Source organism: Hevea brasiliensis, chromosome 2, assembly GCF_030052815.1.
Source record: "Hevea brasiliensis isolate MT/VB/25A 57/8 chromosome 2, ASM3005281v1, whole genome shotgun sequence".
Classification (NCBI taxonomy): Eukaryota; Viridiplantae; Streptophyta; class Magnoliopsida; order Malpighiales; family Euphorbiaceae; genus Hevea; species Hevea brasiliensis.
In genome coordinates, this window is record NC_079494.1 from 98,675,491 (window position 1) to 98,683,539 (window position 8,049).

Sequence of the window (8,049 nt, forward strand, 5' to 3'; positions counted from 1 at the left end):
GCGTATTTCCGAAAATTATGGGCCTGTATTTGTGCGCAAAATGCTCGTATCTAACTGTCCACCCATATGGATATAACGGTTTTAACTGCCCCTTTTATTTCTAGTCAACCAGCCTTAGCTAAAAATTCTGAAAAACACACTCTCCATTTCACAATTATAATATTCATATTCGCCCATGTGTATAACAAAATGGGGTCAATTGATTTGTCATTTGGCCACAAAATTCAGCAGTCAGAGTAATTAAGTCATATCATCAACCGTAAATATTGCCATTAATTCATCTTTCTGACCAATTAACAATTGGGTAAGCAAGTCACACTTTGTTAATTATGGAAGCTAGCTAATTACAATCCTAATTAATCTTTCACATGCTAATTAACATGTTTATCTTTTGATAATCCATATATTAGCAAAATGTGACCATGTAATCATAACATTATAGCTGAATATAAGTCAACTTCATCATCAACCACTTTCTCACAAAGCTCGCTTACATTTGATTAACTGCTAATTAACTACATCCAGGTGCCAAGGCCAACATAAGACCTTGCGATGATCATGGACGCCGCAATTTCATATACTTAGTTGAAATTTTGTGCTTCAAACTTCTTTATATAATGTGCTTTTAACCAGATTGTACGGTGTATTTAGAAGAACCATTGCTCCACAAGCAACGCCAATTTCCTTTAATTAATTACTTACCTTTATTTTAATTATAGGTAATTCTACTTTCCATTTTTTTAAAATTTTATTGTTTTACTTGTTAGCCTTTTGTCTTTTTTATTTTTTTTATCTAAATTTAATTTATTATAAATTCAAAATAGAAGATAGACACAAAATATATAGTAAAATCCATATATTTTATAAATAAATTCTATATATTTATATCTTAAATATACAGTAAGAAGTTTAGATAAGAAATTTCTTGTGTATCACTATTATAGCCAAGCATAATTTCACATTTCTCTTTCTTGAACATTGTGTGACCAAAATTTGTGTATTGATAAAGCAGGCAACTTATATGATAAGAGAAATTCTTCTAGGTTCTTTCCTTTAAAAATCAGAAGACAGTAGAATCCATTTTAGAGACTTTTCTTGCTTTGTTTCATCTTTTCATTTCTGCTTCCCTTTTTACTATAAGGGAAGGCAATTGGGCTGCTCATATAACAATAATAATAACTAAATATAATCTTAAATTAGTTAAAGTAAACTATATTAATATTTTTTGTCAATTAGCTCTATTTGAGACCAACTTCACGTCAATATTAAAATGTTATAAATCTTCTAATGCAACTTTTCTCCACATATCATTTTAAATTAGGCTGCTCATACTTTTGTTCTAAGCTTTATAATGATACTCAATCCTTAATCAAATGACTTAAAACCTTTTATTTAGCTGCAATTCCTTTTCATTTTAACCAACATCACTCTACTTTTCGAGAAAATAACATAATATATTTCCACTCAACATATTGTGTACCAATTGAATGTAATAGCCATCAAATAGAGCATATTTTTACTTATAAAATCATTCTCTATGATAGATAAATGTAAAATTAGCGATAAAAATTTTATAATAATATTAATTTTATTGTCTAAAAAGTTAACATATAATAAAAATATAAATAATGATTGTTAATGATACATAAAAAAATATTAAAAATTTTTTGTAGCAATAATTACTACTGCCACTAACTATGTATAATTTTTTAGTAATCACAATTTTATTGTAAATATTTACGGCCATAATTTTATAGCTGCAATTCATATTTTGCTATTATAAATGACAATAAATTTTATGTATTTGACAGTAAAAATCATTGCTACTATATTTAACATTTTTTGTACATTAAAATTGAATCCATTATAATTATGAATTGTAAAATCGTTTATTAGATGATCATACATTTTTTAATCACTTTTTTATATGAAAAAAAAAAAGCGTTTATCTTGTAAGTTAATAGTTAATATGATTGAGTGCTAACTTATAATATTAAATAATGGCTTCAAATTAAATTTTGATAACCCTTTCTATATATAAAAAATTTTTATGTACCAAAAAAAGGAATAAATGTTGGTCATAAGAGAAATTGAATAAGAAGTTATATATGTTTAATACTTGCCTACAACAGAACTCGGGACATTGGAGTTGTCTTCAAATGATACAAAACCCACAAATTACAGGATGTCCTGTTTCTGGGGTTCCCTGTTTCAGGTAATTCTTGCTGGCTAAGATGATATGGTGTTTCTTGACCATCTTTTCATATTTTAGAATATCATGCTAACAACACGGACCAAATACATGATTCTATTTTCAACATAATTTCATATGACAAAACCTTGATATATTTATTTTCAAATTCCATGCACTGTTGTGTAGAAATTTAACAATCAGGCATCTTATTATCTTGCATACCAATGGTCCTAATTCATGCTGAATTACGTTAAAAAGGATGGATCTTCGATGTTAACTAAAGGTTATGATCATCAATAGTCAACTGTTTCTCAACTACAATGTGAATTCGGACAAATTAATAAAAAGAAAATTCAACTGTAATCAACTAACTCCTTTCCTTTGCACATGGAACAGAGGTTTCTCTCTCAACTGCCCAAATGAAGCAAAAAAAGGTTGACAACTATTGAGCCACACTTGGACAACTATTGATTCAATTGCCTTTCGTAATCAATCATGAATAATGGAGAATGTCCTAATTTCTAATGATTTTTCTACATTGCCTCTTCCCCTTGCCTTTCATTTCAATTCGCCGAATTTTCAACTAAATTTTTTGCCAATAAATTAGATGGCATTTCTATTTTATTTCAATGGAGAACTACTCTGCCTTTATTGTCCTAACTTTTAATTTGTATTTATATCATATTTTCAAGAATGGATAATATATGCAAAACATTATCAATTTTAAATATAATTTATTAATAATGCTATTTTATTTCTTAAATATTAACAAATATTCGTGTAGGCTGAATGCATTATTTGACCTATAATTTTTATCTAAAAGGTTACTTCACACCTCGTTTTTAGTTACATCTAACTGACACTTAAATTTTATGAAAATATAACTATTTGACCCTTAATCTTCACATGAACGGTCACATGACATTTTTATTTTAATCTTTTATACTTAAGTGTCAAAATAAAATAAGTATTAAAAGTAATAACATGGCATTAATGTCAATGCCTTGTCAACCTTTTCTATTACATGAGTCCTTAGTTAACATTTTTTAAAGCTATTAATTATTTTGTTCCTTAAGTGCTAATAGCTTTATACCATAAATCTTTAAGTGCAAAGAATAAAATCTCAATCCCTTGAACCATAGAATACCTAAGTATACTTTTCTCTAATTTTTTCATTTATTAAATTTAAAATTATAGTTTGAAGTCTACGTAATAGCTTAAAAGCTTTTAAGATTTTTTTAACGTTTTTAACTATGAATTTTTTTTATCATATTGTAATGTAATTATGGTAATTTATAAATTTTTTTAATATATATTGATTTTTTTATAATGATTTTATTTTTAATTTATTTTTTATCTTTAAATTAAATTTTACTTATTTATTTAAAAATAATTATTAATAAAAATGAAAATTTCTTTATAAAAAAATAAAGTAATCATACAAAGTTAATTTAGATAAAAATATAATTATTCCTTATTATCCAAAGTGTTATCTCAGTTTTTCATAGTGGTTCTAAATTTCTCAAATGAGAGACAGAGAATAGAGAAATCCATCATTGATCCATAGCCATAAAGAGTCAACACCCATCAACATTCATTTTAGTTCTAGGGATCCACGAAGAATCAACGCTTTGGGCATTCTTTTATTCCTCATATGGTCTTTGCAAGCAAATTTAATATTAAAAATTTAAATTTTAGCAAAGCTTTATTCTTTTAAAAATTTTTTAAATACTAAAAAAAATAATTTTAAAATTAAAAATGTAATAATTAAATTTCTGGATTTTATTATTAACAAAATAGAAGTGTTAATAATATATATATAACTAAATTAAAGAATTTAACGTTCAGAAACAACTTGGTGGAAGGACAAATCCAGAAGTGGTGCCATGTGCATTGACACAAGATGATGTTGCGGTAGCTCTATTGAAATATGTGAGCTTTATGCCTCGCAATTTTATTCCTGTGCATGGATTACTTGAACTGCATACAAAATTCATAGCTACTTGTGTCGCTCATGATGTTCCTCTTATGTTCTTATATGTCACCCCACTTATCTTCACACCTGAATTCTGCCAAAAAAAATTGCCAAAAATGAATACCTACAATGTTCAAATTCTCCTCACCCACTGCAGTGATTTAAGCCCATAATTATACAAGTTCTGTACTATTAAATTTTATTAAAGTGAAAAATAATTATATGTACCTGATTAGGACAGCCATGGCCACTGGGGCAGTACTTCTGATCGATGATGATAGGATTATAGGCATTCTTCATGATTATGTTTTGGAAAACAATATTATTAGCAAAGCCAGAGCTAGTCCTTCCCCATGATTTTATCGTAACACCGTTTTGAGTGCCCATGAAAACTGCAGATGTTACTGTCACATTTTGGACGCCATCTCCATGGGTATGCTCGGCTAGACTGCCAACACTGTCCAACAAACACACACATTAATTAGTGTTGTTACACATATTGGATAAGACAAATGTTCTAAATATAAAGAATTGAACAATCTTTTTCTCTTGAGCAAGTTTTTAGAATTGGGTTAGACTCGGTTCATTAAGTGGGCTTCAATGTTAATTGGCTAAGCCTGTCTATATTTCTTCTATTAGTTATATCTAACCTATCAAATTAGAAGCCCGTCAATTGTTTTTAAGACTATAAAATCTTGAGAAGTTTTAGAAAAAAAAAATGATGACCTGATTCCATGTCCAGGGCCACAGGCAATTCTTTGAATCCTGCCGTTCATGGAGCCAGGACCTATTGAAATGCCATCATCACCAGTCTTCATGGTAGTGTTTGTAATGGTGATTCCAATAGAAGATTGCATGTAGATTCCATCGGTATTGGGACCCAAAATGGGGGCAGTAATCTTTAGGTTTTCAAGCAGAATATTACGGCATTGGTCTATTGGAATGTGAAATATCTGGCTAACGACCACATTTCTTGACGCCACAAATGATATGGACTGCATAAAATTTAACACTTGCTTAATTGAAGTTACACTGCAGCAATAACTGTTGTAATTTGATCATTTTGATACAAATATCAAAGTTTTGGTAGGTTTCTCATCAAAATTAATTACAAGTTTATTCTGATAATGATAGTTCATTAACCCAATCAACAAAATTTGAAGAAAATAATGCTAAATTCAGTGAACATTTCAACAATAAACTCTAATATTGAGGCAATTTCTTATAGCCCTTCCATTCAATTCAAATTCATTTAATTAAAGAAATATATAATCTATTTAAATTCGCGATGAATCCAAAATGATTCCAATCTAACTGGTCAGTAAAATTATAGTTAATTTAACAATTTATATGATCAAACTCAAAATTCACCTGTTTAAATATACTTGATAAATATAAAATTTTGATTAAAAATTAAATAAAGAAAATCCTTACATTCCACTTTTATATATATAATTTTTTAATAAAAAAAAAAATAAGTGCTGATCACACATTCACATAAATTACGAAAATATAATTCCTGAATGCACATGCTGATTGTGTGAGACCGTGAGAGAGTGAATATGACTTACCCTAGTACCAGGCGGACAAACCTTTCCAGCATTCCTGCAAGCCCAAAAGCCACCCCCTCTAGCATCAAGAATGCCACCATGGATAGTAACCCTGGAAACCTGATAAAACAATATCCAAAATCCAGAACTGCCAAAAGACCAGTAATTTGTAGGTGCTAAAATCTTCCCATCAATCCAAAACAATATCTTATTCTTGCATGGACCATTAAACACAATCGGCTTAACCAAGAAACTCCCACTAGGAACGTACAGAGTGGCGGCCCTGTCGACCCACAAGCAGCCGACCAGGCCTTCAAAAATGCTTGTGTAGAATCGGTCAAGCCGTCTGGTTTTGCTCCAAAGCTTTCCACATTTTAGGCTCCATTGGATGCTCGGAAGGAAGACCAAAAGAAGACGAGGAAAAGAAGACAATGAAGTATGATATTGGCCATTAATTTTCTTGGTAATGAGTACTTTTTCACATGGGATAAAGATCAGACTGTGGAAATTAATTGCAGATGGATTTATAGTCTTGGTTTAGTCTAAAGCAAGTCAATTGCATGTTACCCTCTTCAGCATTAATCATCAATAATTATGATTGTACGGTGTTGATGAGTTGTTTAGTTGTTGAGTTTATACGTTAATATATCTGTAAATGCTTAATAAAACATGATCCGCCATTAACGATGGTCTATTCTTATTATCCATTTGGAGTCATTGCCGTACCAGCTGTGGCATTGGAAGTTCACTATTTCTTTATATATATATATATATATATATATATATATATATATATATATATATATATTTGCCAGAGACTGTGTTGGGTTTTCTCATTGCAGGGTCGTGCAAAAAAGAAATATTATCTATTTATATAAGTCACATCATCTATATAGTGAGATGTTGAAGAGCTGGAAATTAAAAATAATTAGACAAAAATTAATCAATTTTAATTTCGTGGTATTGCAATTGTATTCAAAAATGTTAATTTTTAAATTAAATTCCAAATAAAACAAATTAATAAAAAAAATGTCTTTGTATGAACTTCAATTAAAAAAGAAATAGTGAACATCTAATATATACTTACAAATGTGGCTTGTGGTGGCAAATGGCAATAAAAGGTTGCTTAATTACAATGAGGGCAGCGTATTCTGGAGTGTGTCAACACTTGTACAACTAACTATATTGGCATGCATGTGAAACTATGAGAAATAGGAGAAAAATGGAGGATCATATATCTCTTACAGGATTCTGCCAACCATATATTGATTTCAAGATTAATGATATACTTCTTCTATTATTTGCAACTTGGAAATGCCATCTTGATTTCATACGCGAGGTGGATTATTGAACAAAACACTAAAAGCAAACAGAGTAAAATATCTTCTTACAAATTTTGGAGAACTTGATTGAGATTTGAGAGTGAAAATATCTTCTCATTAACTAAAAAAAGAACAAAGCTAAATTTCACTTCTATATTTACTGGAATATTTAATTTAATTCATTTTTATTTTTAGTTTTTTGAATAATTCAAAATTTTCAATTTAAATTTAATTTAATTCAAAAGTTAAGAAATTAAACATCTTGATTTTTTTTTCTCAATTAAGAAATTAAAAAATTAATTTAATTCAATTTTTTTTAATTGAGTTAAAATTAATTTTTTTATTAATTCGAATAAAAAGATTAAAATAAATTAAATTCAACATTTCCAATAAATGCAGAGTCTAAAGGTTTTTACTCTTTTCGCTGATCCAATTGTATTAAGAAGAACTGAATTGAAGCTCGACTCTAAGTTCAAATCTCTTGCTGGTTCTATATTTTGGCAAAGTGGTTTTTTTTTTTTCTTTTAGTGATCCTTTAGGTAACTTGTTGCTTGATTTGGTCTATGATTTTTTGCTCTAGTCTTCCTCTTGTTCCTGTAGCTACTACTCTAGCTATAGTTATTATTCAATAAAATTTCTAGCTTATCAAAAAAAGACTACAAAAACAATTAATTGAAAACAAACAAAGCCTTAATTGAAATAATGCACTTTCTATTAATTTAAAATATTAAATGAATTATTCAAATGGATTTAAGTAATTCACATTCTGGCAGCCATGGATGACTATATGAAACATCTAGCTATTTAGTGACATTAATCTCTTGATGGCAATTTTGTTCGATTTGCTAAAGTGTAAGTTCTGCACTTACGAAGACCATAAATTTTCATGCATGAGTATATTTTCTAAATTCATTTTCAGAATTGTAAGGTTGGAGTTTAAACTCTAATTTGACAAAAAAATCTTCTATAGCCCTTCCCAAGCAAAATAGAATACGAACAGAGAAATGA

At 28.7% G+C, this 8,049-nt stretch overlaps 1 pseudogene; it reads right to left on the reverse strand.

Annotated features, from left to right (window-relative positions):
- Positions 1–4,038: 4,038 nt before the first annotated feature.
- On the reverse strand, positions 4,039–6,171 carry LOC110671118 (polygalacturonase-like; annotated as a pseudogene).
- Between the last annotated feature and the right edge of the window lie 1,878 nt (positions 6,172–8,049).